The 27,085-nt window shown below is 40.9% G+C and overlaps 1 long non-coding RNA gene across 1 annotated transcript in view; it reads left to right on the top strand.

The window, feature by feature from the left end:
- The window catches only part of LOC119950060, a 289,948-nt gene that overhangs the window by 210,173 nt on the left and 52,690 nt on the right, over positions 1-27,085 (top strand). The window contains exon 3 of the long non-coding RNA XR_005457332.1: positions 4,555-4,680. This is a non-coding gene — a long non-coding RNA (uncharacterized LOC119950060). The remainder of the gene's footprint in view (positions 1-4,554; positions 4,681-27,085) is intronic.

Genomic DNA, 27,085 nt, shown 5'->3' with positions numbered 1-27,085 from the left:
TTATTGAACACTTTCTGTGTGCACTGTATTAAACACTTGAGAGAGTACAGTGAAACAGAGTTGATAGACATGTTCCCTACTCACTTTGGGCTATTGTACCCTGGTTTTCCTGGCTAACACAGTGTGGGTTTGCCTCCATGTTCAGAAGAACTGAACTTGAAACACAACTGTCCAGGTAGAGAGTCAGTATCACAACATTAAACAAAACCAAACTTCTAACAGAGACAGGCGCTGAATATACCACCTTCTGGAAAGGGCTCAGAGTGGCAGATTTCATGAGTTTGAGAAGCAATCAGACAATCCATAATAGTAATAATAATAATAATTAATAACAATTATGGTGTTTTTAAGCACTTACTATTTACCAGGCACTGTACTAAACTCTGGGGCAGATACAAGAAAATTGGGTTGGACACAGTCCCAGTCCCACATAAGGCTCACAGTCTCAATCCCCATTTTTCAGATGAGGAAACTGAGGTACAGAGAAGTTAAGTGATTTGCCCAAGGTCACACAGCAGACAAGTGGCGGAGCCGGGATTAGAACTCATGGTCTTCTGACTTCCAGGCCCGTGTTCTATCCACTAGGCAATACTGGTCTCTCAAATCTGGCCAGAATCTAATTGACAGCCCCTGAACAAAAGTGGTATGCTGCCATCATCAGCACAGACAGCCATTTTAGTATTTTCTGACTTCGGCCTGTCCTGCTGTATGAAAGTAAACTGTATATATTTTTGAATTTGCTGTTCTTTGCTTTTCATTTTTATTTTGGCTTTTTAACTTAGCACAACTCATTACCACTACTGCAGAACAACTCCAGCTCAGTTCCCCTTAGTGGGAGAATATGTATTCCCCTTCTTCTACTCCTAATCATAAACTCAAATTTCATGAATCGTAGACATCCTCAAATTAATTGCCTGCCGAAGAGAATCAATAGTTTCATCTGACACTACTCTTGGTGTCTCAGTAGTTATACTTACAAAAACAATGCTCATCCCAAATGGCAATGGACCAAAAAAGATGCTCTACCATATTTTCATGATAAAGTGTACAAGTGTGTCAGGAATTGCCTCTCAATAACACTTACACACATGAATACAATCTCATTGTCAGCAGCATCATCTTCAAGCATTGCCAACTCTTTTACTACTAACTAAATTGCAAATCCTTAGGCGATATGTACCAAAAACCCTTAGTCCACTTCTTTGATTCCAAGGACTTAATCATCAAGAGCCCTATTCTAAGAGCACGGGCCTGGGAGTCAGAAGGACCTGGGTTCTAATCCCAGCTCTGCCACTTTTCTGTGATGTGACCTTCGAAGAGTCACCTAACTTCTCTATGCCTCGGTTACCTGATCTGTAAAGTGGGGATTTAAACTGTGTACCTAACGTAGGACATGGACTGTGTCCAACCTGATTGTCCTGTATCTACCATGGCGCTTAGTAAAGTGCCTGGCATATGGTAAATGCTTAACAAATGCCGTTAAAAAAGGAGTGAAGTGTGTGGGCGGGGCTGTAGTAGAAGATCAATGAGGTAAGGTAGGAAGGGCCAAGGTGATTGAATGCTTTAAAGCCAATGTTAAGAAGTTTCTGTTCGATGCAGTGGTGGATAGTAAACCACTGGAGGTTCTTGAGGAGTGGGGAGACATGAACTGAATTTTTTTTTAAATGATCCATTCAGCAGAATGAAGTATGGACTGAAGTAGGGAGAGACAGGAGGCAGGAAGGTCAGCAAGGAGGCAGATGCAATAGTCAAGGTGAGATAGTATAAGTGCTTGGAACAGCATAGGAGCAGTTTGGATGGAGGAAAGAACAGATTTTAGAAATGTTGAGAAGGAAGGACTGACAGGATTTGGTTACAGATTGAATATGTGGATTGAATGATAGAGATATGCCATTCATTCAATCATATTTATTGAGCGCTTACTGTGTGCAGAGCACTGTACTAAGCACTTAGGACAATGTGTATGCTAGTGGATAGAGCACAGGCCTGGGAGTTAGAAGGAACTGGGTTCTAATCCTGGCTCTGTCACTTGTCTGCTGTGTGACCTTGGGCAAATCACTCAACTTCTCTGTGCCTCAGTTACCTCATCTGTAAAATGGGGATTAATACTGTGAGCCACATGTGGGACATAATCTGTGTCCAAATTGATTAGCCTGCATCTACCCCAGTGCTTAGAACGTTTCTGATACATAGTAAACCCTTAACAAATGCCATAAAACAAACAAAAAAACAATAAATACCACACCAAGGCTATGGGCTTGTGAGACAGGGAGGATAGTGGTGCTGTCTACAGTGATGAGAAAGACAGTGATAGGATAGGGTTTGGGTGAGAAGATAAGTACTTCTGTTTAGTACATGTTTAGTTTGAGGTGTTGTCAAGGACACCTCACCCACCCCACACACTTCACTCATCTGGTGCTAACTTTCTCACTGTGCCTTTGTCTTGCCTATCTTGCCGACCCCTGGCCCACATCCTACCTTTGGCCTGGAACACCCTCCCTCCTCAAATCCGCCAGACAATTACTCTCCCCTCCTTCAAAGCCTTACTGAAGGCACATCTTTTCCAAGAGGCCTTCCCAGACTAAGCCCCACTTTTCCTCATTTCCCACTCCCTTCTGCATCACCCTGGCTTGCTCCCTTTGCTCTTCCCCACTCTCCCTGCCCCACAACACTTATGTATATATCTGTAATTTTATTTATTGATACTGATGTCTGTTTATTTGTGTTGATGTCTGTCTCTCCCCCTGTAGACTGTGAGCTCCTTGTGGGCAGGGATTGTCCCTATTGCTGTATTTAGTTTCCAAAGCGCTTAGTACAGTGCTCTGCACAAGTAAGCACTCAATAAATACAATTGAATGAAAGAATGACATCCAAGTAGAGGTGTTTTGAAGACTAGATGAAATGTGAGATTTCAGAGAAGGTGAGAAATCAGGGCAGGAGTTGCAGATATGGAAATCTTCTGCCCAGATGTGGTAGTTGAAACCATGGGAGTGAAAGAGTTCTCCAAGGGAGTGGGTGTAGATGGAGAATAGAAGGCGACCCAGAACTGAGCCTTGAGGGATTCCCCACTGTCAGAGTGGGAGGAAGAGGAGGAGCCTCTAAAAGAGACTCAAAGGAGCAGTAGAAAGATACAAGGAGAACCAAGAAAGAACAATGTCAGTGAAGCCAAGATTGGATAATTTTTCAAGGAGGAGGGGATGGTCCACAGTGTCAAAGGCAGCTGAGAGGTCTAGGAAGATTAGGAGAGAGTAGAGGTCATCAAAGTTGGTGACAAAAGGTCATTGGTTACCTTAGAGACAGTTGTTTCCATGAAGCGATGGGGACAGAAACCTATTTAGACTGTGAGCTCCATGTGACACAGGGACTGTATCCAACCTGATTATCTTGTATCTACCCTCATACTTAGTACAGCGCTTGGCACACAGTGAGCACTTAACAAGTACTATTTAAAAAAATGCCCTGTGGCTACACACCTCCCTTTGCGTTGAGATGAAATTCCTGACCAATGTCTTCAGTAGCTTCCATAGCCCTCCATCAGCTCTTTCCATCTTAACCCTCCATATCTGGTACTCCCCAGGTGACATTCTTTACTCTTCCTAAACTAACTTTATAGCTACCTTGCTCTTTCTCACCTCTGACCTCACATATTATTCCCCCACACTGGAACTCCCTCCAAGCAAAACCATCAGAATATAACTCCCTCCATCTTCACAGCCCTATAAAAATCCAACCAACTCCAGGAAGCCTTTCCCAATTAATTCCCAACACATAAGTCACCTCAACCCAACACCCATGATTAGCACTTAAGTGCTGAACGTAGGAATAAAATACATATGTATATTTTTATTTATTTGTATGTTCAATTGTTAATTCAGCTATTATATCTTGATACATTTGCACTATTTTATACTATATCCTTTGCTTTCCTGCCTCCTATTCCTATTTGTAAATCATTTTATCTCTGTCTACCCCACTAGAGGGTAAGCTCCTTGAAGGCAGAGAACATATCTCTTGCTCCTGCCATACTTTCCCACTGGCTCTGTCAGTGCTTGATGGCACGATTAACAAACATGTAGATTCTGAGGTGTTTCAAGTTTTGTTTTTTTTTCAAAAAGAAAATTATCTGTGAAGACTCAGTGTCTCTAAACTTTATACTATATCCCTCACTCAGAACAGAACTCTGCAAACAGTTGATACTTATTCAACATTGTTGATTTGAAATATTGATGATAACATTTGAAACTGTTGGGGGACCGCTGGGAAACAAATGAGGACAGACAGGTTAAGCCAAGTGGAGCAATTAGAAATGGAGTGGCTATTTTCACCAAAGTTGTCAGGGTGAATGAGGCTCTCTGCCTCTCAAGAGTCATAAGTAACTCCAGGTTCAGTAAAGAGCTCTTGTAGCAAGAAACCAGAGAACAAACTATACATGTCAACAGGCTGAAAAGTACTATGATCATGCCTTCCCATCCACACCCATTAATGGCAATCACAATCAGTAGCGTCATTTTTGAATATGAGAGATAATAGTGCTTGTATTTTACTTCTCCCTAGAGATTCTAAGCAAACTTCCCTGTCCTTTGTGCAAGAGGTAAAAGGGAGTGGCGGAAAAAGTGTGATGTGCCTGAGAGGAACAAAGAAAGGAAAGCGGATAAGCAGGGGGTGCTTCCAGTTTTCAAGGTAATGTTGCTAAATGAATCTAAGACTCAAACTTCCTTACCTACTTTAATCACTGATGATTCATCCTAAGGAAATGGCCAAGGGCCAATCAATTTCCCCAATTTCCGCTCTGGGGACGTTCTGCAGCATAATTTGAGAAACCACATTGAAGAAATGTTAATGGTGTAAAACAGATCAACTGAACTTCTTGTACTTAGCAGTTTAACTCCTTGTTTACACATTTCAAGAAGGAAATAACCAACTTTCTGAGTTCTTAAAGATGCTGCTGCTTCCTTATCTCTCGCTTGCTGCCCATGTAGTGCCAATTCCCTGTACATTGATCCCTAAACCAGACATTGAATATTGACAAGTGAAGTAAAGAGAGGTAGTGAAATTCAAGTCAGCTGATTTCGCTGATTAGAAAGGTTTGGTTGGGAAAGATGTTGAAACAACTGAAATGGAGATTTGGGGGGCAGTTTGTGGTTTATTCTTTCAAATGATCTGTGTCTTCATTAACATGAAGTCAGAGGTAGCTGAATTTGTCCAGCCCTTTCATTAGGCAGGATTGCAGAAAGGATTTCAAAATTTTGATGAACATGGGCAATAAACCCTGGGTTTAATTTAGCATTTAATCTAAAGGAATAATTCTCTCCATAAAGACCTTTAGGACACAAAAGCAGGTTACACTGTGAATGTCTAGTCATGACATTTTCTTCCAATTCTTAGAAATCTCTCTGTGTTTCTCAATAGCAATTGGACAAAAATGTGGAGAGGAAAATGGAAAAAAAAAAGACGGCTGTTATACCAGAAGCACACAGAAAATTGGCAAGCAAAATTCAAAGTTCAATCGTTCAGCACTGATTTGCCAGTCTCCCAATTTGGGATTTTGGGGGGTCAGGGTTTTCAAATTTTGGCTAATACATTTCCTGGTTTCTGAAGATAAGTTTTACTGTTAACATGATTAAGGATCATCATTTTACCAGAAATTCCCTAATTCCCATACTGTCTAAAACTGATTGCTCAATTTAGCTATTATAAAATGTTCAAGTGGCCTGATTTCGTAATTACAGACATAGAGAGTAACTCACTATTTCAAGAGCTGAGTCAGTCCAGGATGACCTGAGATAGCATGGCCATTTCAGTTAGACTGCTAGCTTTAGAAGAGATCATTTTTCAGACAGAACCTTTCATTTTATGATCTGCTTGCATGCCTGTGATTTTCGGCCACGATATGTGGAGGACAAATGTGGTTCTTTAACCCTGCGTTTTAATAAGGTTTGAGAAAAAGGAAGAGAAATGAAAAAGTCAATGAAATCTTTCTGCTCATAAACTCAGAGGAAAATTGGAATTTCTCTCAATTTCTCTCAATTTCAGTATGGAAAATATATTTAATGGAGTGCTTCAAATTAATACAGCCTCAAAATGTCATAGCCCAAAATAAATTATGTTGGGTTAAACAAGAAATAAGAGGGCAAATAAAATGTTTTATAGTGGTGAACATGAGATAGGGAATCAGGAGATTTGAGTTGTAATCCCAGTTCTGCCACTTGTCTGCTGTGTGACCTTGGGAAAATCATTTAACTTCTCTATGCCTCAGTTACCTCATCAGTAAAATGGGGATTAAGACTATGAGCCCCATGTGGGACATGGACTGTATCCAACCTGATTAGCTTCTGTCTACTCCAGCACTTGGAACAGTGCTTGACACATAGTAAGCACTTACACCATCATTATTATTATTATTGCATGACCTTGGGCAAGCCACATACCTGTCTGTGACTCATTTTCCTCATCTGTGAAATGGGGACAAGGTTCCTGATCTCCATAATTCCTAGATTATGAGTCTCATATGGGAGAGGGACTGTTTCTGATCTGATCACCTTGTCTATACCCCAGCACTCAACACAGTTCATGTTACCTAATAAGTACTTAATACATTAACTTGGAATATTTAATGGAAAGGAAACTATACCAACCATATTATTTGGTAGATTTTCAAGTAACTACTGAAAAGACTGTGACTTGCAGGGTTCTCGACCCTCACTTCTGGGGAAAGGACAGCAGCATCAGCTATCACCCTTGATTTTTCAGGAGCTATGGAAAACTGGGAAAAGCTTTTATTGAACTCTCACTTAGTGTGGTACACTGTACTAGGCACTCAGAAAGAACACAAGTAGTGACATGTTCCCTGCCCACAGGGAGCTTATACTCTAATGAGGGGAGACAAACATAAAATATTTATGGCAAAATATGTCTCTGCTGTGGCTTGAGAAGTCCCTATACCAGGATTCGGCACCAACAATGAGTGTTGGTGATCTAATGGTGGGACATAAGTTTTCTGCCCTGCCAAATGGTTTTCAGATTGCCCTGCAGTCCCTTCCCCTAAATCAGGGTTGGGGATAGTATGACTGGTGTCTTGGTAGTAAGCAGGGCCTCAGTTATGGTGCTAGAACCCTTGTTAATGAGGTATGTTGAAGCCAACTTCACCTTCTCCTCTGACTATATACCAGAGATGATTATGATGATGATGATAGTATTTATTAAGCCCTTACTATGTGTCAGTCAGTCAGTCGTGTTTATGAGCACTTACTGTGTGCAGAGCACTGTACTAAGCGCTTGGCAGAGTACAATATAACAATAGACAAGCGATGTTCTAAACTCTGAGGTAGATACAAGCCAATCAGGTTGGACACAGTTCCTGTCCCACATGCGGCTTACAATCTCAATCCCCATTTTGCAAATGAGGTAACTGAGGCACAAAGAAGTGAAGTGACTTGCCCAAGGTCACACAGCAGATAAGTGGCTGAGCCGGTATTGTCAAACATGGTCTTCTTCTGCAATCACACATTCATACACAGACTGCAAAATACTACATTCTTTCAGGAAATTATTAGGAAATTAACATATTATTATTAAATAGAACAAAGGGTAATGAAACTAGTGAGGAGAACTATCTTTGAAGAGACTTGCAGGTGTGATATTAGGGGTTGACTGTCATGGGGCATAGACAGTTGCCTAAAATTCCGGGAGATAATGAGGCAGGAAAGGAGAGGAAGATTCATATTCTCACATTCTGGAACACAAAGCGTAAGCACGTGTACACACACACACACACCAGATGATCTTAACCTCAAGACAATAGCTTACCCTCAAGGCAGCTGGCTGGCAGCAGGAGGTGAGAGACACATACAACTAAGGCCATTTCTTTCCACCTCTGCTGGCAACTGATCTCTTGCTCTAGATTCAAAGGACTGCCAATGCAAGTTGCTGCCCTCTGGGTTTTCAGTATGGGCTAACTTTTCAGAGTATGCTGGCCTGGAACTGAAATGCCAGAGAACTATCTCATTCTCATCTCTTGCTCCTGATTCTTTGCTATTGTCAGCCAGATGTTCCCACCCAGACCACACACAACCTAACAGTGGGTGTCATGTGGTCCAAGGGCCTCAGGTTTGACACATTTATTATAGATGATTCCTGACACCAGATGTCTTATAGTTAAAGCAAGTTAAGTATGGACAGAGCAAGTGAGCATTTTTTTTATCACCTTCCCATCTCTTTGTCATTATAAGCTCCCCCAGGCAGAAAGCCTAGTTCCTCTATAATTACATAATTCATTATGGCCATTCACTAAATATTGGTAGTGATAATGAGTCTAATGTACAGATCAACAATTCTCTGTCTACCAATGGGCCACTTACTACCTATTTGCAGACTGGCTGGCAGTCATGGTAAAGAATGAGGCAGGAAGGAGGGGGCTTAATAGTTAGAAGTAGGGCCATTTCTGCTTGTAGTGCCATAATCTGGCCCCAATCAATAGGAATTTAACTAGCAACCCCTGAAAATCACAGCAGATTGTTCACTCCTCCACTAGACTGTAAGCAGCTTGAGAACAGGGATCATGTCTATCAACTCTATTGCACTCCCTGAGCACTTAGCATGGTGCTCTGAACACAGTAGGTGCTCAATAAATACAATCGTTGATTGATTGATGCGGGATTGGTGATCCAGTCAAACTGGCTTGAAACTCGGAAGGTTTTTGCAGGCAGAAGTGCTGTTTCCACTTATCAGTTGGAAGCCTGGGTTTGGTCCCATAGGTCAGAGTAAATCAATTCACAGGCCTGCAGTCTGTATTTTGCTTATGTCTGGTCTATTTTCCGATAGACTGGTTTTGGTGTACTACTGTTAAAACACAGTAAACAATTTGCTTCCATTGCATCGAATAGTGGCAATTATCTGAATTATTTTGGCAGAGTTGGGTTCATTTATAGGAATTGAATAATTTTCCAAAGCTGTGAACAGTAGCTATGCCACAATGCATTTTATAAGTGGCATGATCACTTTATGGGAGATAACCCAGAGTGGTCAGTGTGGTTAATTCATACATGATTCTTAACCTGCCTCTATTCCCTGGCCATTAAGAATTAATCAATCAATCAGTCCATCATATTTATTGAGCGCTTACTGTGTGCAAAGCACTGTACTAAGCGCTTGGGAAGTACAAGTCGGCAACACATAGAGACAGTCCCTACCCAACAGTGGGCTCACAGTCTAGACGGGGGAGACAGAGAACAAAACCAAACATACTAACAAAATAAAATAAATAGAATAGATATGTACAAGTAAAATAAATAAATAAATAAATAAATAGAGTAATAAATATGTACAAACATATATACATATATACAGGTGCTGTGGGGAAGGGAAGGAGGTAAGATGGGGGGATGGAGAGGGGGACGAGGGGGAGAGAAAGGAAGGGGCTCAGTCTGGGAAGGCCTCCTGGAGGAGGTGAGCTCTCAGTAGGGCCTTGAAGGGAGGAAGAGAGCTAGCTTGGCAGATGGGCAGAGGGAGGGCATTCCAGGCGAGAATGAGGCACGGTGAGGAGATTAGCAGCAGAGGAGCGGAGGGTGCGGGGTGGGCTGTAGAAGGAGAGAAGGGAGATGAGGTAGGAGGGGGCGAGGTGATGGAGAGCCTTGAAGCCGAGGGTGAGGAGTTTCTGCCTGATGCACAGATTGATTGGTAGCCACTGGAGATTTTTGAGGAGGGGATTAACATGCCCAGAGCATTTCTGGACAAAGACAATCCGGGCAGCAGCATGAAGTATGGATTGAAGTGGGGAGAGACACGAGGATGGGAGATCAGAGAGAAGGCTGATGCAGTAGTCCAGACGGGATAGGATGAGAGCTTGAACGAGCAGGGTAGTGGTTTGGATGGAGAGGAAAGGGCGGATCTTGGCAAGAGCTTGAAGTGAAGGGGATTAGTGAAATGCAGGAAAATAACAAAAACAAAAGGGATGCTCTCACAGCATCTCAGATAAGGTATATATTTTTGGTGACTATTGGAGAAAGAAGCTTGAAAATACAGTTATACGCTTTGCTGACATTGGAGCGAGGTTACCACAAAAGTCACTATGAAATACATAGCTATGGGAATTGGGTGGATGTCAGGCCAATACTAACTGACCCCGATATAAGTTAATTCTGAAATTACATGCAGAGTAAATATCTCTAATTCAATAAAACTATGGTATTTATTGAGCACTTACTCTGTGCAGAGCAATGGACTAAATACTTGGGAGACTGCAACAGAGTAGGAACACAAAATCACTGCCCTCAAGGAGCTTTCAATCTATCAGGGAGACAGATATTAAAATAAATTATGAGGAGAGGAAGCAACTGAATAGAAGGATATGTGTATGAGTGCTGCATGGGTGAAACTGAGGTGATTATCAAAATACAGACTGAAAGGTATAGGTGACACAGAACGGAGGGAAAGAAGAGTGGGGATGTAAGGTTTCCTCAAGAAGATATGACTTCAGTAGGGATTTGAAGATGAGAAGAGTGGCGGTCTGTTGGATATGAAGGAGGAGGGAGTTCCAAGCAGGAAGGAGGGTGTGCAACAACGGGTAGGAGCAAGAGAGATCAAATTGAGGCAGAGCAAGTAGGTTGGTGTTGGAGGAGCAAAGGGTGTGGACAGTTGTAGTGGGTGAGGAGCAAGGATGGTAGGATGGAATGAACTCATTGAGTGCCTTAAATCTGAATCCACAAGTTATTGACAGTTAATATATCACCCTGGGTAAAGCCACCCCATTTACTAAACCAGTTACTGTCTCTAGTTGACCCATCGCACATTAAACAAACTCCTAAATCAGAAAGCTAAGGTGCATGGAGAGAGGGAGATATATCTTAAATCTTGAATCCCAACTGAAGAAAGAAAAGGACAGGACACTAGTGAGCTGCAACATTTTCCCTCACAAGATTTCTCCTGACTTTAAGGAATACTCTCTCATCACACAAGGATTGCCAACTCTTCAAACTCTCTAAATAAAGGCAAGATTCTAGGCAGCTCACCAGCTGCTGTGGTCCCCATACAGACCTCCCCAGTGTCAGTAGGCCCAAATCACCTTTCAAAGTCCTTGCAAGGATGAATTCCAGCAGAGAACTTTCTCCTTTAGCTTTACATCTAGGTTCCTTTGAGACTGGAACTTTAAAGTCTGAAATCCTGGGCTTGTTGATTTTCTACAGGGAATAAATAGATATGTCTACCTTCCAGTGTTCTGTACACAGTAAGCACTCAATAAATATGATTAATTAATTGATCTATCAGATCAAAGAAGAAAACTCTTGGCACAGAACTGAATCACCCACTGGGGCAGAGATAACTCACCCAGCTGTCTCCATGATTTCATGTATTTTATTAATGTTATTACTGGGACAAGGGAGAGGAACTTTATCTCCATTCTTCTCTCAGTCAGCCATTCAGATTCAGTTTAGGCATTCACTTCTTCTGAGTCTCTTTATATATCTACTGGAGAATAGGATACTTTTCTCTTATTTGGGAAGTGCTTGTTTGTATCTCAGTTGACAGCAGGTCCTCGAAGACATAGCAATCCAGAAAAAACCTAATTCTTCTGGCTGGTTCATGCTTCAATAGCACACCTTGCATTACTAAAGTATTTAAACATTTCCAAGTATCCTTCCTGCAAAACAACAGGATAGTCATTTATTTCACTTATTTAGAGTCTTGATAGTTCACTCACCCAAACCAAATTATTTTTCTGCCTTCCTTGTTTTCTTTTTATGGAAGACAATGGAGTCTTAATAAGTGGCTGATGATAACATAAAAGGGGTGGGGGAAACAACCTTATTTTGTTGAGGTGGGGAAACTTGTTTCTTCAAAGAATTGTCCAATTAAAAAGGAAGTGATGCACCTGGATGAAATAATTACTTTGCTCCAACCAGTACCTTCATTACAGGTTCACTAAGGGAATTCATACAAGGCTGTTAACTCTTTAACAAAGAGGTGTTAAATAATTATCAATACAAAGGGCGGGATGATCATAATACTAAAAAAAGGAAAAATATTCCCAAATAATTATGTCCCATGAATTCCCTTTGATTTGGAATATTCAAATTATGGGTGGTATCTAATCCAAAATGATAGTTCTACTCCAATCACAATGGCTAAAAGCACTCATTCTGTATTGAGAGTCAAATAGGGAAATTGCTTTTTCTATAGGAAAAACAATGGAGATGGCTGTCTCAAATATTCATTATAGAGCAGGAGTTAAAAAGGAAGTTGTAATGACTATGAGGACTGTGTCTGATCTCTGTGCCTCGTTCTCACCTGTCCCACCATCAACCCCTGCCCCACGTCCTACCTCTGGCCTGGAATGCTCTCCCTCCTCAAATCCACCAAACACTCACACTTCCCTACTTCACACTTCAAAGCTCTACTGAAGGCTCACCTCCTCAAAGAGGATTTCCCAGATTAAGCCCCCCCTTTCCTCAGCTCCCCCTCCCCATCACCCCAACTCTCTCCCTTTGCTCTACCCCCCTTCCTGCCCCACAGCACTTGTGTATATATGTACATATCTAGAATTCCATTTATTTATATTAATACCTGTTTACTTGTTTTGATGTGTATATATCTATAATTCTATTTATTTATATTGATGCTATTGATGCCTGCTTACTTGTTTTGATGTCTGTCTCCCCCCTTCTAGACTGTAAGCCCATTGTGAGCAGGGATTATCTCTCTTTATTGTTGAATTGTACTTTCCAAGTGCTTAGTACAGTGCTCTGCACACAGTAAGCGCTCAATAAATATGATTGAATGAATGAATGAACCAAACTTGATAGAGATTGTGGGCGACTTGTCTGACTGTGTCAAATACCTGAAATCATGTGCTTTCACAGTTCAATGAATGAAAGAAATAATTTTAATAGATATTTTTCCCCTTGAACTTTTTTTTAAAAATTTAGAATGTACTAAGCACCATAACGTTGTTGGGTAGAATTTGTCTCTGTTGCTGAACTGTAATTTCCAAGTGCTTAGTACAGTGCTGTGCACTCAGTAAGTGCTCAATAAATACGATTGAATGAATGAATGTGTGCTTGGAGTTCTACAGGATTTATCTAATACATAATTTCTGCTTTTACAGAGTTTATTCTTGAACACTAAATGTATTTAAAACCTTGGCTTTTGGAATAGGGACTATTTCTAATGCTTAGCTTTAGGTGGAAAAAAGGCTCGTTTATCCCACCCCATTACACATTATAAGAAAATAGCCATTATTTATTGTATTTTATTTTATTTTCAAGGGTAGTTGATCCACTAAGCAAAGTGAGTGGAAAGTGTATAGCAGAGGTGGCTAAACTATGACTCATAAACCAGAAGAAGGATTGATGGATGAATTCTGAAATACAGTTGATCACCTCAGCCTGGTGACCTCAATGCATCTCTGGATATGGTGAAAGGTTAACTATTCCACTTCCACATTGTGATAAAAGGCTGAGTTTTTCTATTGATAAATTTATGATCAGGGATTGGAAGAGGGATTCTCAGCACATTCATTCATTCATTCAATCGTATTTATTGAGTGCTTACTGTGTGCAGAGCACTGTACTAACTGCTTGGGAAGTGCAAGTTGGCAACATATAGAGACGGTCCCTACACAACAACGGGCTCACAGTCTAGAGGGACATTCTCAGCTACCTCTTAACCACGTGAATTAAGTCCAGAGATGAGGCTCTATTACTGCAACCTTGGCTAGCGAGCCTTTGGTGAATAGGGAAAGGAAAAACCATGCTTCATCAGCCCAAAGCCATTTCCCCATGGGCAATATGGCTAATAGACATAGAACCATAGGTTCATATTGTGCATGGTGGGATAAAAGACATGACAATACAAACAACATTCAACTGTATGGTCCAAAGGAATACAGAACTTAACTCCTTGGTGTGTGTATGTGTGTGGGGTCTTAATTCAGTCTGCACTGTGTCCTGCCAATGATTTAACAGAATATCAAGCTCAGAACAATGCACCCCTTTGTAATGTCCAGCTGCAGCATTTTGGATTGAGCCTTGTTCATTGCTAACATACTTTTTTGATACAGTATAACTGTGTCAAATGACATAAGTGCCCTTTGCCCCTTCTACAAGTTTTTCCTCTAACTATCCTTCCCTGGAGGGATGTGATTGTATATTGTATATTCTGTATTATGTTGTATATTAATATGCATAGCAATACATAAATTAATCTATACATTTACAGATAGGCAACAAAAGTCCCATTAACTTGTAAACCATTAGTCTGAAGTTTGTGATAAGTTGGCCCTAATTTACTCTTTTTGTCCTCTCTAATGCACACAATGGAAGGCAGGCTTTGGTATAAAGAAGGATTTGCCCGACACTGAACTTAACAAGTCCGTTGCTCTTATCCCTCTAGACTAAATCTCTTGGGAACCTCATCTACTCACAAGGCTTCAGATACCACCTCTAGGCATAACAATCACAAATCTCCCTCTCTAGCCCTGACCTCTCCCTTTTTATCCAATCCCACATCTCCTATTGTCTCCAAGACACCTTCACTGGAGTGACCACCCAGCACCTCAAACTCAATATGAGCAAAACTGAACTTCTCATCTCCCCTTCTAAACCTTCCCCTAGTCCCAACTTTCCCATCTCCACTGACATCATCCCCTTCCTGTGACCTTGATATTTTCCTCAACTGCTCATTATCATTCCACTCCCACATCTGTTCAACTACTAAAACCTGTAGAGTTTTCTTCAAACACATCGTGAGGACCTGCTCTTATTCTCTGCCCATACAGTCACTACCCTGGTTCAAATATCTCGTCATATGATGATTGGACTATGGTGCTGTCCTCCTCATTTGTTTCCCTGCCTTCATGCTTTCTTGAGTCCATAGTGCACAATGCTGCCAAGGATCATCTTACTGAAAGGTTGCTCAACATATGTTTCCCCTCTCCTCAAACCCTCCAATATTTATTTATGTTCATTAAATTGTATTATATCCCTCTGTATCAAGTAAACTGTTCTTACCACTGATTTCAAGGTTGATTTCCACCTTACTTATCTTATCTGTTCTCCTCCCACTCTGTGCTGTGCTCCTCTCAAGTTCACATCTTCCTGTATGCACCTCTGACCCCTTCCGTATGCTTTTTCCCAGGGTATGGAATTCTCTTTGCTCCCAAATTCACCAGACCTCAGCCTCTCCCACCTTCAAAGCCCTCGTAAAACCTCACTTCTTCCAATAAGCCTTCCCTGATTATCAGTACCCTGAATCTTATCAACCTGCCAGCCTCCTTTTACACTTATGTATTTATTTATGCCCATCATATATATGTTCAGTCCTATTTTAATGTAAACTCTTAGTGAGCTGAGACTATTTCTTGTACTTCTCTTGTCCTTCCCAAACATGTAGCACTCTAGTGTATTGCATTCAGTAGACACTTAAATCCCATTACTACTACTACTACTACTAGGGGCAGGAGTAATGCAAAGCAGCAGGAAAGAATGAAAGAAGCAGAGACACCTCTTGAATCCAAAGTTGCTCTAGGCCAGTTTAAAGAGCCAGAGAAAGATCGACCAGTTCAACACCAAGAAACTAAACCTATATTTAGCACATACACAGGAATATGTGCCTAGACAGGAAGAAACAGTCACAAAACTATAGTCAAACTCTATTTTTAATGTACATTTGATATACATTTTTCAATCTATATTTTTCACCAATTTGGACAGGGCTTCATCCCTTTTCCTCCTAATGAGGGTTTTGTTATATATGTGAACCTAAAAAATAGCAACATGGCATTGCTCTGGACTGACACATACTGACCTAAGCTCTAGCCTATCCATACACATAAATACTTAATTCTGCCACAGTACATATTTTCACTCTGTGTCTAGTCTAGAATGTTGTTAGGGAATTAGAGAACATTTGTCCAACAACACGAGCCTGTTTAGACACAGGTTGCTGAGATGTTGGATAAAATGGCTTGTGAGCATATGGCATGGAAACAGATAATGATAATAATAATAATAATATTAATTGTGGTATATCTTAAGCACTTACTATGCACCAGGCCCTGTACAAAGTGCTGGGGTAGATACAAGGTATTTGGGTTGGTCACAGTCCCTGCCCCACACTGGGTTCACAGTCTTAATCCCCAATTTGCAGATGATGTAACTGAGGCAGAGAGAAGTGAAATGACTTGTCCAAGGTCACACAGCAGACACTAACTGTGTTTTTTAAGCACTTACTATCTTCCAAGCACTGTGCAAAGTGATGACATAGTCCCTGTCCCACAAGGGAGGGAGAATAGGTATTGAATCCCCATTCTGCAGCTGAGGAAACTGAGGCACAGACAAGTTAAGTGGCTTGACCAAGGTCACACAGGAAAGTGGCAGAGTGGGGATTAGAACCCAGGTCCTCTGATTCCCAGGCCCATGCTCTTTTCACTAGGACTTGGTGTTTCCCAGATGACTTTGCCACATGAGTTTTCCTTAATGCAGTGGGGTTTTGCAAGGATTGGTGATGTCCTACTGAAGATGACTTTTAATTTATGTATGCAATTGGTACTGCAAAGATTTATGTGTGATTTACGCAAGTGAAATCTCAAACTTTTATTGTTTGGTGGTCTTTTCTCCTTTTCTTACCTTCTTTTCTGATTGCCCACTGGATTGAGATGACCGTGCAACTGGAAGAAATATGCACAACATGGCAGTCGGGATTTCATTCCCAAATGCTTTTAGACCATTCTGGAGCAGTCAATTCCCATTCCCCTCCATCCTAACAATGATGTCCTCTCTTTCCTCAGATTGTTGGAATATAGGCAGCTATAATATGTGGAAAATAGACAGTGTTTCTTATCCTGACCCTCTTCAGAGTTAAGCATTAAAGGGGTGTATGGGAGAATGATTAATGCCAAGACTGATTTACCTACACAAGTTTTTACACAGGTGTTTTATAAATTAGTGTGGTCACTGACCAATCTGATTTATTTGAGATTCCCATTCATTCAATACGGTCACATTTACTAAGCACATACCATGTAAGCTCGTGGGCAGGGAATGTGTCTATTGTATTGTACTCTCCCAAGCACTTAGTACAGTGCTCTGCACACAGTAAGCCCTCAATAAATATGATTGAATGAATGTACAGAACACTTCACTAGGTGTTAGGGAGAATACAAATAAAGTAAAAAACATGGTCTTTGCCCTTTAAAGCCCTTAAACAACTGGCCCTTATACAACTGGTTAAAATCCCAGCATATTTCTTAGTCACAATATGTCTGCCTTCCTTTAATAACCTAAAACTAATAGATTATCTCACATATACATTATTTGGAGCTACAATCATCTCAAATGAACTCATTACTTTCAGAATTTCCTCAAGGATGATCCAATAAGCATAAAAACATGTTCTGTACCTTGCAAGAGAGGCCTTGATACATTTCATAGTTTTCACTTATGCAAGTACCATCTGGCACCCATATTTTCTGCCTTCAGAGTACAATAAATCTTGATTTACCTCAAAATGATTGCCAACTCTCTGATGGAGGGATTGCTAATTCATCCACTTTGAGGTGTTGTCTCCTTTAGTAACCCAATACAAAAGATACCTGTTGAGGCACAAACATTTGGAAACTGCAGCTAATCTGTTACATAAGAAGTCTGATTAAATGACATGGATTTCTTGTTAGCTGAACTACTCACATTTAAATTAAACCAATGTTTGCTGTATCATCATTTTGATTAACTAATGTTTTTACGGGTTCCTTTCCAAATATCTCTGTTGCCTGAATAATATTCAACTCTGGAGGACATTTTGATTTAATGGTATCTATAGAGAGAAAAATAGATAGTTCCAATAATGGACTGGAAATCTTTGAATGATGAGTTGCTGTCTTCCTAGAAATCAGGAATGCTTCTTCATTTCATGACTAAGTCTATTCTGGAATGTCAGTGTATCACACCTAAAGGAGTTAAGTGAGGTATGTTTAAAGTGATCAGATGTCCTTTGTTAGGTTGTAATAGCCACAAAATTTGGGGTCACATTCCTCAAGTCAAAAAGCCTTCATGGGACCCTTTGAGGCCTCATTTTCAGCTATTTGCGAGGAAACACAATGGGAACCCAGTGGTGCATCAGTCAGAGAGTGGATGAGGTGCTGCTCAGCTTCCTTTTCCTCCTCCTAAGGAACCGCTTCCATTTCCTGAATTGTTTCTTGGAGGTTTCTAGCACAGTCACATCGCTGTGTTACTGGCAATGCCAGAGATATCCAGGATACAGCTTGCCATGGCAGGATCCCAACTGTTGTAATATGAACAGCAGTGATGAAGAAAATCCTGGCAGCTGCATAATTGCTGCCTATGTGAGTGTATGCAGCTGTACTAGACAAGCTTAGACTTTCTCTGTAGCTCTCTGTCTCTGGTTCTGGCTCTTGCTGCCTCTATTATTCTGTCTCCTTTCCTGCCTTTCTGGGCTACCCCTATCTTGCTGATCTAAAATAGCTAGCTATCTTGGATATTTTCATCTGAAATATCTTCTGAAACAAGAAAAACAGTTTCATATGCATCTCTTAAAATAGTCATTGGCATACATTATTTATGGTGATTTGACATCAGTTATGATTTAGAGAGATCTCTGAGCTATTGCTGATTGCTCTTATAAATGCAATATGCATTTATAATATGCATATCTTCAAAATGCAATTACAACCAGAAAGGCCAACCAAATGCTGGGCCCCACCAGGAAAAGGACAATAATGACAATAATAAAAAAAGGTATTTGTTAAGCACTTATGTGCCAAGCACTAGGGTAGATATAAGATAATCAAGTTGGACAAAGAAAATTCAACAATGGGCCTAGCCTGCTACTTTATATAAAACAACACTACCACCACACCTTGAAAAACTGAGTGCAGTTATGCTGTTATGTTGCCTCCAAGGAAGGACCTGATAGATTTGAAGAAGGTACAGAGAAAAGGTGCAAGATGATCAGGGGATGGAAAACCTTTTATTTGAGGATAGATGGAGAAGATGATAACTCTTCAGTAGGGAAACACAAAGGCTGAGAAGGAGCATGATTGAAGTCTGTATCATCATGGAGGAGTGGACCTGGGAAAACATGGAATTGATGTCCAGAAAAAGGACAAGGGACCGCCAATCCAAACTTAAAGGGATTGGTTAAAAATTAACAAAACGAGACACTGCATACACTGGGTGGGAACCTAATTTAAGCAGAGAGCACTGAGTAGGGGTCCTGGGAGCCTTGAGAGACTAGATGGCATATTCTTAAATCTTAGGATGGATGTCAAGAAGAGTGATGATCACACCATTCTTCCAAGCATCCAGTTGCCACTGACAGAATACTGAACTGGATATATCAATGATCTGTTCCAGTAATAGCATTGCTTTTTTTCATGTACATAATCTTAACTCCCAAAACACACTTGCGGCGCCTCTGGCATCTGGAGCACATAGGACCAAATGTTTGAGGTTAATTTATTCCCCTGTCTTTTGTTCTAATTGGCACCTGCTCTGAGTGGCAATTAACCCCCTCCTACACTTCTGTGCCATTTTTAAATAATTCTAATAATAATAATAATATGATAATTGTGGTTTTTGTTAAAAGCTTACTCTGTGCCAGGCACTGTACTAAGTGCTGGGATGGACACAAGCAAATTAGGTTGGATACAGTCCCTTGTCCCATGTGGGGCTCACAGTCTCAATCCCCATTTGACAAATGAGGGAACTGAAGCACAGAGAAGTGAAGTGACTTGACAAGTGTCACGTCACATAGCAGACAAGTGACAGAGCGAGGATTAGAACACATGAACCTCTGGCTCCCAGGCCTGTGCTCTATCCACTACTCCGTGCCACTTCTCTGCCACTTTTGTTGAGTGCAGGTATAATGATGAATTCTTTTTTTAAAAATTTGGACTCAAATTTAAATTCCAGGCATTTCAACTCTTTTAAAGTTACTCAATTTCCTGTGTTCACATCAATTCCCAGCACTTACTCTAAAGCCATAGTTATCTACTTCCTTTCAATTAAGGAAATGAATAGCTCTTGAAGACGTGTTTCCTTCATTTGGGACTAAGAGTTTCTACAATCTAAGATGCTGTCATCAATCATGAAACTCAGGCTTTATATTAGGTAAATGCATTCAAGTTTACTGTTTTATTTAGTCCTGACTTTTTTTGTTTAGTACTTTTCTAATTACTCGCCTAAATGACATATATATAAAGGATCCAGAGATGTATGGTTGTGCCATCTTAGTTTTCCTATCAACTGACTGGGTCACTTCTGCTTATACCTGAGTTCATTCAGTCAACCTTAAGCAGGAAAGAAAAATCAGCCTCCTTCCCATTCCATACGTTGTCATTACATTATCCTGCATGTGTATATACCACAACATAATGATATCACACAACATGTAGTGAAAGAGCGTCCTTCTGCTGTCACTTCCACAGCTACTCCTTGAGTGCCTCAGGTAGCTCAGCTTCAAGACTCCAATTTATGTCCCCTTAATGGATCAATTCCAACCTTTCACTTCCTTTCTGAAGGGCAGTGCTGCTGCCTTCTTTAAGGAGCTACATGGCTGCCATCGTTCAGAAGAGCTAGAGAACTGCTACATTTCTGAGCAGTGTCCCTGACACTGCCATCTTTGTGAGAGGTTGCCCTGCTGCTTCTGGCATTGTACCCTGAGGTGATGGCTTGCCTCAGGACTCCATGGCATGGGCAAAGACTAACATAGGTTGAATAGGGTGGGGCCAATAATTTTTTGGCTCAAGCATACAAGTGGTGGAGCCGGGATTAGAACCCAGAACTACATTTTTTCCAGACCCACATGTAGTCACAAGAATATTTGTTAAATCGCCAAAGTACATAGTGAAAACTCTTCACTTTAGGAGAACTGACTATACACTACTGTTGTCTCATAGCCTGCTCATAGTGAAAACTCTTCACTTTAGGAGAACTGACTATACACTGTTGTTGTCTCATAGCCTGCAAAAAGCTATGTAGTGTATAGTCAGTTCTCCTAAAGTGAAGAGTTTTCACTATGTACTTTGGCGATTTAACAAATATTCTTGTGACTACATGTGGGTCTGGAAAAAATGTAGGTCTGGGTTCCAATCCCGGCTCCACCACTTGTATGCTGTATGACCTTGGGCAAATCACTTAACTTCCCTGTGACTCAGTTACCTCATCTGTAAAATGGGGGCTAAAACTATGAGCCCCACAAGGGACATGGACTGTGTCCAACCTGATTACTTTGTATCTACCCCAGTGCTTAGAACAGTGCCTGGCACATAATAAGCACTTAACAAATACCATAAAAAAGGGGGTATGTCAGAAAAATGGTTGTATACACATAATGTTGGTCAAGGTATGTCATCTGAGTTTTCCTTAAATTGGGTTTCATTTAGACTGTGATCCCAGCATCATAGGAGAACTAGTTGTACTGTCTATGACTGAAGAAACATTGCCCTTAGTTGCATGAAGGAACCCCTGTTAATGTTAAGTTGGTCCCCAATTTTAGTTTTAGCTTCTGCAGATTCAGGTTATTTTTTTTTTTCCACTGAAAAGCAATCTTTTCAGGGTAGGCGTGATTCCTGAGCAGATATGGGCATTGTGACCTAGCAATGAAACACATCATTGGAATTAATAATCATAATGTTGGTATTTGTTAAGTGCTTACTATGTGCCAAGCACTGTTCTAAGCACTGGGGTAGAAACAAGGTAATCAGGTTATCCCACGTGGGGCTCACAGTCTTCATCCCCATTTTACAGATGAGGGAACTGAGGCCCAAAGAAGTTAAGTGACTTGCCCAAAGTCACACAGCTGACAAGTGGTGGAGTCAGGATTAGAACCCATGGCCTCTGACTCCCAAGCCCGTGCTCTTTCCACTGAGCCATGCTCCTGTGTGCTGATCACTGTATGAAGCCCTTGGGAGAGAACAATACAATAAAATTGGTAGATAAAACCCCTGCCTTCAGGGAGCTTACAGTCTATTGGAGTTCTCAATAAAGGAATTGGCTCCTTAAGTCCTCTCCCTTTGAAATCATTCCCTTAATAACCAAAGTCTGAACAAGCATCCAAAATGGGAGTAAGGCAGCATGCCACTGACAGCTGAGAGAGTCCTGTATTTTTGCAAAATGCCTCTAGGTGATCACATTGCATGAGAAACAAATGCTAGGCATATTTTTATAGTAGCCAAATGAACTCCTCCTATCACCTAGCACACACAAGAGAGGCATGCTCTGAACCAGATCCTACCAATCAAGAAACCTGAGTCCTGCTGGACCAGGAGGGGAAGAAGAAAACTGCCTAATCGAGGACACATTGTAGCAGGTTTCAAAAATGATTTCAACCACCTGATAAGTAAATTGCCAAGCTAAGCAGGAGTGTCCCAAGCTATTTCCACTTGTGCACTATAAAAGCAATATTACAGCACCCAACTGTCCTGACATAGGGGAAATGAAGACTGGTATCCTAGTAATCCTAAGAATCACAGTCCCCTTTTATGAGGTGCTGGGAGTTACACTTCCAGAAACCATGGAAACCACTGAGCACAGGCAGAGCTTCCCCTTGTCACTGAACCCCAGTGCAAAACCGCCAAAAAGGGGCTTAGTACAGGATGGAGCAAGGAAGAACCACCAAGCACCTATGTAGGAGAAACATTGATATTCATTCATTCATTCAATCATATTTATTGAGCACTTTCTGTGTGCAAAACACTATACTAACTGCTTGGGAGAGTATGATATAACAATAAGCAGATATTCCCTGCTCACAACAAGCTTACAGTCTAGAGGTAACAATGCCTGTCTCCTAGCCTAGCCGCCCGGTAAGTTCCCAACAACTGTGGCTTCATTTGAGATTCTAACTTGCTATAAGCTAAGGTTGGAAAGGAAGGAGACATGAGGGTTGCATTGCTATCATTCTCTTGAATTTACAAGGGATAATCGAGCTGATGGGATGCTAAGGAACATTCATACCTCTGGTCCAGGCACTCTACTTGTCCTGATCTTAAAATCAATCAATCATATTTATTGAGCACTTACTGTGTGCAGAGTGCTGTACTAAGCCCTTGGGAGAGTACAATACAACAGAGTTGAAATAAATGTTCACTGCCCACAACTAGCTTACGGAGTAGAGGGGGAGACAGATATTATTATAAATAAATTATGGATATGTAAATAAGTGCCATGGGGCTGAGGGAGGGCTGAATAAATGGTTCAAATCCAACTGCAAAGGTGATGCAGAAAGGAGTGGGAGAGGAGGAAATGAGGGTTTAATCTGGGAAGGCCTCTTGGAGGAGATGGACTTTTAAAAGGTTTTGAAGGTGGGGAGAGTGATCGTCTGTAAGATATGAAAAGGGAGGGCATTCCAGGCTGGAGGCAGGATGTGGGTGAGAGGTTGGTTGCAAGATAAATGAGATCAAAGTACAGTGAGTAGGTTGGCATTAGAGGAGCAAAGTGTATGGACTGGGTTGAAGTAGGAAAGCAATGAGGTAAGTTAGGAGGGGGCAAGGTGATTGGTTTTAAGCAAATGGTAAGGAATTTCAGTTTAATGCCAAGGTGGCCGGCAACCACTGGAGGTTCTTGAGGAATTGGGACACATGGACTGAATGGTTTAATAGATAAATGATGTGGGTGGTAGAGTGAAGATTGGACTGAGATGGGGAAAGACAAGAAGGAGGCAGGGAGGTCAGTAAGGAGGCTGATGCAGTAATCAAGACAGGATAGAACAATTGCTTAGATTAATGTGCTAGCCATTTGGATGGAGAGGAAAGGGCAAGTTTTATCAATGTTGTGAAGGTCAAGCTGACAGGATTTGGTGACAGATTGAATATGTGTGTTGAATGAGAGAGATGTATTGAGGATAATGCGAAGGCTACGGACTTGTGACCGAAGATGGTGGTGTTGTCTACAGTGATGTGAAAGTAATGTGGAAGACGGGTTGGGTGGAACGATAAGGAGTTCTGTTTTGGACATGTTTAATTTGAGGTATGGGCAGAACATCCAAGTAGAGATGTCCTCAAGACAGGAGGAAATGAGAAACTGCAGAGAAGGAGAGAGGTGAAGACTGGAGATGTAGATTTGGGAGTCATCTGTATAGAGATGGTATTTGAAGCCATGGGAGTGAATGAGTTCTCCAAGGGAGTGGGTGTAGATGGAGAATAGAAGAGAACACAGAACTAAGCCTCTAAAAGTCTCTAAAGGGGAAAATTCTACCACTTTCACCAACCAGACCACAGAAAACTAGAAATTAAAGACTGAGTCGTAAGCAGAAGTGATTAGTAGTATAATATATTCCAGGCAACATGTTTAAACAAGCATTTTAGTGATGTTTGGGTGATTTGGCCATTTGAGTGGAAACAGTTGACTTTCTCTCTGGGAGAGAGTGATAACAATCTTTTTGTTTCTCTCATCCTCATTTAAGCCACTTTATTTAGCCCACTGGGAATAGACTGTGTAATGAAAGCTGAAGCCCAGGTTGAAGCAATGCGAATCGATATACTTGATCAGCCCTGCCTTAGTGTTATTTACCAAAACTGGGTTGTGAGGAATCACAATGTACCACTTTCCATAAACTTATCATTCAATTAATTTAAAATAAATGAAGAAAAATCCATCATGCGAAGACACCCTTATGTGCCAAAGCCCAAGAGGGACCAATTCCACAGGGATAATTCACACAACCAATTTCACAAGGGTAAGAAGAGACTCTATCACAGAGGACATTTGAGCACTCATTCGGATCTAAATACAAGGGAATAATATTCTAAAAACTCCGTCGTCAATTCATGGAGGAAGCCCATGGTTATGTTGCTTAATGGGAGGTGAGAGTGGCAATTAATATTACATTTAGCTGAGTGGAGATAATACAATGTACAGTTGTTAGCAATTAAGGATTTTGCATTTCTTAAGGCTCAAAATAACAACCAAGTTTGTTTAGTTAATCTCTGGACTGGATTTTTGAATCACTTAATTTTATCACCATAAAATAAACCATGAAGAAATAGTCATTGCATAAGAAGTTTCCCGATTCAATCCTCTCAACTTGTCTTCAGATGCCAATACTGCTTTGAATTGATTTTAATAACAGCAAAAACCCCGCATATGGGAAGCTCTTCAACAATGAAGAAAATTCAACTATTTATTTACAAAAAATTAGGCATTAGACATTTAGACATTTAGAAAAAAAATATTCATTTTAGCTATGGCTGAATCACTCCTCTGTATCCAAGAAACATAATAGACAACTTAAAAACATTTTGGCACTATCTGAAGGCTATGTAGTATCAAATTTTAGAATGCCATCAAACCCCCAAATTAGTATTACCTCAAGCATTCCCCCAGTGGTGGAAGTCTTACCATGCTAAAATGTTATGACTCCACAAGTAACACAATGCTGGGTGATTCTAATGATTAGTTGGAACATTTCATTTGGAAAGATCACAGGGGGTTTCACACTCAGATCACTTGTGGAGAAGTGGGTTGGAACCCCGGTATCTCTAGGACTTGAATTGTTTGCACATGATTCTGGGTTAAAATGGCTTTGGTGGGTTTAACTGCCCTCCCCATAGGGAAGGGCCACATACCCAGAAAACAAGGGATGGTGCATAAATGAATATATTGGCCAGCATTGCCGCAGAAATATTTCCAGAAGAGTGATTTTCTACGTTGTTGAATTTGGTAGCTACACTGGCTTTACTGATTCTGTACTCTTTGGTTTTAGCCATGTTGATATTTTTGAGGCAAAGCAATAGTTGATACTGTGTCTCTACATTGGATACAGAAGTCTTTCCTAAACCTTTTACATCAATGACTCCAGGAGAAGCACACAGAGAACAATTCACTGTATAATTAATCTTACTTGACAAGGGATATTTTGTAACTTCTCACAAATAGGATTTATTTGGGATGTGATGGTTCACAGGCTGTGACCAGATTACCACCTATAAATGGACAGAGGATGTCACCAGAGAATTTTGGGAAATCTCTGTTCCCCAGCCAGATGGGGATCAAAATTTCAAGGACTCTGTTGTATGTGTGATGGTCTGTTGCTTCCCATATGAGAAAAAGTAGATGCACTACAATATGCGAACAGGAAAATATAAAATCATGTTTTTTTTTTTCTTTTGTGAGGTTAAGTTTCTATCCTCAGCAATGCCTATTCTCAGGAATTCTAGTTTGAAGCTGGTAGGAAAGCAAGAGGGAATACCATGGCCTGAGTTTTTGCTCTCACTCTGTCACTTGTAATTTAAGATCCATCTCTGTTCCCCTGTTCTTTTTCTTCCTCCTAGGAATGATTTTTTTGATGGTATTTGTTAAGCGCTTACTATGTGAAAAGCACTGTTCTAAGCGCTGGGGGGATCAGGTTGTCCCATGTGGGGCTCACAGTCTTAATCCCCATTTTACAGATGAGGGAACTGAGGCACAGAGAAGGTAAGTGACTTGCCCAAAGTCACACAGCTAAGTGGCAGAGAGCTGGGATTTGAACCCCTGACCTCTGACTCCAAAGCCCGTGCTCTGGAGCCATGCTGCTTCTCTTATTTAAGAGTGGGGTTGAAATATTCAAGCAATTGCTTGTGTAAAAACAGGAGAAAACCACAGGGCCAAAGAACAGCATCAGGGTTTAATTAGGAGGAACTAGAAAAAGGTCCTTGCAGAAATATAGTAATGGTATTTGTTAAGTGCTTTCTATGTGCCAAGCACTGTGTTAAGTGCTGAGGCACTATGCTAAGAGTCCTCATATTGGTGCAGATCTTGATGATTAGATTCCATGAAAGGCTTTCTAGAACTTACATATTTATTTATACCCTCCTTCCCCACTTACATGCATAAATATGATTGATTGTACAGGCAATTTACCACATTAGTAATTTTTTACTGTCTTTCTCTCCCCTTAAAGTATAAGTTCCTTGTGAGCAGGGAATGTGTCTCATGCTTATGCTGTACTTTCCCAATTGCTAAATACAGTGTGTTGCACACAATGGACACTCATATTTACTACAACTACTACAACTATCACTACTAGAATGCACAGCATCTCCTTAATAAATGGGGATTCTCTAGGCAAAAGTTTGCCCAGCAAAATTAAACTGGGA

This window comes from Tachyglossus aculeatus, chromosome X1 (assembly GCF_015852505.1).
Source record: "Tachyglossus aculeatus isolate mTacAcu1 chromosome X1, mTacAcu1.pri, whole genome shotgun sequence".
Lineage (NCBI taxonomy): Eukaryota > Metazoa > Chordata > Mammalia > Monotremata > Tachyglossidae > Tachyglossus > Tachyglossus aculeatus.
This window is presented reverse-complemented; position numbering and strand designations above follow the sequence as displayed.